The sequence below is a fragment of the Colletotrichum abscissum genome (genome assembly GCF_030869225.1).
Source record: "Colletotrichum abscissum strain IMI 504890 chromosome Unknown Scaffold_10.1, whole genome shotgun sequence".
In the NCBI taxonomy this organism is placed as follows: Eukaryota; Fungi; Ascomycota; class Sordariomycetes; order Glomerellales; family Glomerellaceae; genus Colletotrichum; species Colletotrichum abscissum.
The window spans coordinates 842,213-847,716 of record NW_026849988.1 but is presented as its reverse complement, the minus strand read 5'-3'; positions in this window follow the sequence as shown (position 1 = coordinate 847,716).

Sequence of the window (5,504 nt, the reverse complement as noted above, 5' to 3'; positions counted from 1 at the left end):
CCCTTTATAAATCTCATAAGTTAACTAAATTAATTAGCAATTTTTTTATTTTTTTTATATATATTCCCTAGCTAAGAGTTTATCTTTACTAAGGGGTTTAGTTTTCTAAACTTAACTCTATTTTAATACGGCCTATAGTAATATTAATAACGACTATAATAGTCTTTAGCTTTTTAGGATAGTCCTTAAAAATATATTTAGTATTATTATAAATAAAATAAGTACTATTATTTTTAAGCTTCTAATATAAGGCTTTAGGGATCGTTTTATAAATAGAGGTTCGACCTTAGTTTAATTAAATACTTTTAATACTTTTATTATTTTTATTATTTTTATTACCTCTACCCAAGGTCTAGCGAGTCTAATTAAAAACCTTAACTATATAGTCCTTTATAAAAAGGGGCTATATTACGTTAACTAGCTAAGCGACGTACTTAGTATATTTTAAAAAAGTAGCTATATTATTTAAGTACTTTAATATACCCTAATTATAAAAGTATTTATCCCCCCGACGGAGCAATCCGCCGGGGCCGTACCGTATATTACGTATTAGGGAAAACTGGGTATATTACGCTCTATACTTAACTACTAATTAAAACTCCCGACCTTTCCCTACGTAAAGTCCTCTAAGTTCTAGCTATTTAAAGGGCGAGCTATACTTACTCTAACATATATAAGACCTCTTAGTACTAGCCTACATAAGTAGCTAAATCCTATATTATATACTCCTTTTTATTAAGAGTTAGGGGGCCCCTTATATATTCCCTTACGTTTATAATATAACCCGTATTAAAGGGATTTTTAGCTCTATAGAGTATAATTTTTAAATTAATATTAATATACTAGATTTTAATATTTATATTAGCCTGGCTATTTATAATATTTATATTATTACTTAGCTAGATTCCGTATTATTAAAAAGTACTTCGCTACTTCTTAAGCGTACTTATGTTAGTTATAATAGCTATAGTATTAAGCTAGCCAAAGAGGGCGCCTAGCCTAAGAGGGGTAGACTTATTAACGGGCATCTTTAGAGTTCTAACTTACTAATTACTAACTATATACTAGGAATAGAGTAAGTTCTCGTCGAGGTAGTATTTTAACTAGCTAACCTCTTAACTAGTTATTTAACTAGTTATCTAAGTAGTAGTTTATATATTAATAAGTTTATTTAGTAGATTTGTTTAGTAGATTTATTTAGTTTAAATAGAGAATAGCTTTAGGTAATATTAGAAGCGATAAGGATAAAAAGAATCTTTACGAGCTCTAATATAAAGAATAGTAAATATTAGCCTATTTAGCCCTTTTTTTAGAAACCTCTACGTCGCTATTAAAGTTTAGAACCTTTATAATTAAGGAAGGCCGCCTCTAACTATTATAGCTAACTATTACGGCTAATTATTATAACTAACCTCTATTATTAACCTTTTTAACCGGCGCTATTATTAAAAAGGGTAGCTTACTTATCCTAAATTATATAATAGTTTTTATATCGAAATTACTATATTATATTAAGCGCATACTTAGGATATATTATACGTATTATATAATTAAAAAGTATATTATATTATATAATTTCTTTTAAAAGCGTAATCCCGTTAAGGTCGATCTTTTGCGCCTATAAAGCCGGAAAAAAACCACTATATAAAAGTATTTATTTTTTATTTTTACTTTTACTAGCTACTCGGGCGATTCTTAATATCGGTCATATAGTATTAATATATAGTATTAATAAATATTTATACTATTTCGTTAGACTATTTTTCTTTAGATTTTTTACCTTTTTAAACTTTCCCTTTTATAAAGTTTATAATTACGGATTAATAGTAATATTAAGTACCTAACGCTACTACCTTATAAGCCCCCTACTTAGCTAAGTTTACTACCCTCTAAGTAATAATAGCTTATAATAATATAGTATTAAAAATACCCTCGTTACTGTTATTAAGTATAATACCGACTTTATTAATATCTACTACGCTTTTAATTTTAACTTATATATATATATATATTTATTACCTCGTTTTTTTTATTAAAATTAAAAAACGCTTCCTTTATTATTTATTGTTATCGCGCTATTACTATTACTATTATTATTACTATTACTATTAAATTATCTATTTTAAATATATATTATTAAAATACTAAAATACTAACTTATCGATCTATAAGGATACTTTAAGGGCTAGAAGTTCGATCTTATAAGTATTATATTAAAGGGCCCTAAACTATAATAAGGTCGTTTTAAAAAAATATAAATTAAATATTATTAACTTAAAAATCTAAAATACGTATATTAATATAAGTATTACCCTTATTAATACTTAACTAATATAATATAATAGCCTCGAAATACCTAACTAACTCCTAAATATTATTAATACTCTAAAATCGTTATATAAGAATAAATTAAGAAGGATTAAAAAAGAAATCTAGTATTATTAAAAAAAGTAAAAAGTAGGGGTTAGTTTTTAGCTATTTAAAGGGCGATTAATATATTATAGTAGCGGGGTAATTAGTGTTTTAAGTTTAGTTAATATTAATAATTAATAATAGCTACGGCCGGCTATAGTTAGTTATAAAGTTTTATTAAAATATATAATAAAAATATTTAATATTAACCCTAATAAACTAGCTTATTTATAAAGGCGAAAATGGCCCCTAATAAGGCGGACCGGACCCTAAAGGAAATTATAAAAATATATAAGTAATTTATCCCTTTGGGGTCCGGTCCGCCTCATTAAGGGCCAACTTTACCCTCACGAGCAAGCTAGTCTACTAAGGTTAATACTAAGTTTTTATTATATAATAAACTTTATAACTAATAATAGCGGGCTATAGCTATTAATACTAACTAAACTTAAGATATTAATAATCCTAAGGGTCGACGAGTTAGTATCTTAGTATTTTAATAAAGTATATTTAAAGTAAATAGTTAAATAGTAATAGCGATAGTAATAGCGTAATAATAATAAATAATAAGGGAAGTAGCGTTTTTAATTTTAATAAAGGAAACGAAGTAACGAATATATATATATATACGAGTTAAAGTTAAAAATATTAAGGTAAATATTATGAGGTTAATATTATTTTTAATAGTAGTAACGAGGGTATTTTTAATATTATACTATTATAAACTATTATTACTTAGAAAGGTAGTTAAATTAGCTAAGTATGCGGGCTTATAAGGTAATAGCGTTAGGTGCTTAATATTGCCGTTAAGGATCCGTAGTTATAAACTTTATAAGAGGGAAAGATAAAAAAAAGAAAGGAAATTTAAAAAAAAAATAGTTTACTAAAATAGTATAAGTATCTACTAATACCGTATATTAATACTATATAAAGGATATTAAAAACCGCCTAAGTAACTAGTAAAGGTAGAATATTAAAATAAATATATAGTGTTTTTTCTTTTTAGCTTTATAAGCGTAAAAGATCGACCTTAACGGGATTACGTTTTTAAAAGAAATTATATAATATAATATACTTTTTTACTATATAATATATATAATATACCCTAAGTACGCGCTTAATATAATATAATAATTTCGATATAAAAACCGCTATATAATTTAGGATAAATAAGCTATTTTATATAGTAGTACTAATTAAAATAGTCGATAATAAAGGTTAGTTATAAAGGTTAGAGGCGGCCCTTAACTATAGAGGTTCTAAATTTTAATAATAATATAGAATCTTTTTAAAAAAAGGGCTAAAAAGGCTAATATTTAGTATACTAAAGCTCGTAAAGATTTCTTTTATCTTTATTACTTCTAATATTACTTAAAACTCTATTTAAACTAAATAAATTTACTAAATAAACTTATTAAACGAACCTCTTAATATATAAACTACTACTTATTAAGAACCTCCTTTGCTCTTAGTATATAATTAGTAATTAGTAAGCTAAGACTTTTTAAAAATACTCCTTAATAGGTCCCCCCCTCTAGAGCTTAATAAATTAGGCCCCCTCGACGCCCTAACTATCGTAGCTAATATAAGTATACTTAAAAAGTAGCATAGTACCTTTTAGTAATATAAAATCTAACTAAGTAATAATACGAACGCGGTAAATAGCCGGGCTCATACGGACGTTAAGATCTAGTGTTACGGCACTAGGCGCTAGGCCCCTGTGCGCTCGGGCCTTAGGTACTAAGCAGACCCCTTACGGGTTACGTAACTACTAAACCGCTAAGCCTAAAAGCTTAGTAGCCTAGATTTTACTTACTAATTTACTTTTTCCTTTTTTATATTAAGTTACGTTTATTAAGTTAATATAATAGCGTTTTAACTTACCTTAAGTTCCTTTTTATAATATTACTTAATATTTATTATAATTCCTTTTTTAAAAATAAAACGATAATATCTTAACTTATTTAATTTATTATAATAAATAATTACTTTTATTAAAAAGAAATACGATACTAAATAATAACTAACTAATTAACTATATAAAGTAATTAATACCCCTTAGATATATATATACCCCTTTTATTAAATATTATAATTTAAAATAAAAGCTAAGGAAAATAAATATCCCTCCGTATTAATAACTTCTAATAGGGCCGTTATTTATATAAATAGTATTAGAGTATTATTAGTATTAATAAGAACGTCGAGCTGTTTATATTTAACTCTAAAATTAACCTTATTAACTAGCTTATTAAGTAGCTTCAATTTTTTATTACGTAAAATAACTATTTTAATTTCTTTTATTATATTATTAATAAGTACGCGTCCCTTATTTAAATTTATAATAAGGGACTCTTTAGTAATATTAAGTAGTACTTTATTAATTTTTAGTTTATTTAAGAACTATATTAAAAAAACAACGGTATTACCCTCCATACTTAGGTTAAGAGTTAGCTAAAGATACGTATTATTTAGTATTAATTTAAGTAGGTACTAGTTTTTATAACTAACTAGCTACGTAATAGTACTAAGTAGCTTTACGAAATAACTAAAAAAAAGGTTTTTTAATAATACTATTATAGAGCTTTAAAGTACTAAAAAGTAGCTAAATAAAGCTCTTTATATTAATACTACGTTTAATAAGCGCGATTAGTAACTAGAGAACGGTTTTATATTTAGTTATAATAATAATAAGTATAATAATAATAACCCCTTTAGGGTCCGGTCCGCCTTATTAGGGGCTAACTTTGCCCTTATAGGTAAGCTAGTTTACTAGGGTTAATACCGAGTTTTTATTATATAATAAACTTTATAATTAATAATAGCTAGCCGTAGTTATTAATACTAACTAAACTTAAAATACTAATTACCCCGCCGTAATATATTAATTACTTTCTAAATAACTAAATACTACCCCTTACTTTCTCCCTTTATCTTATTTAATAATAACCTCTCTCTAATATTCTTATTTAATACGCTCGCTTATACTCTTTTTAAGTTCCTAATTATATTATTAAGTCTAGGCTTATTTATATTACTTTATTATATTAAAAAGGCGCTAATAAGAATAATACTTATTATAATATATCTAT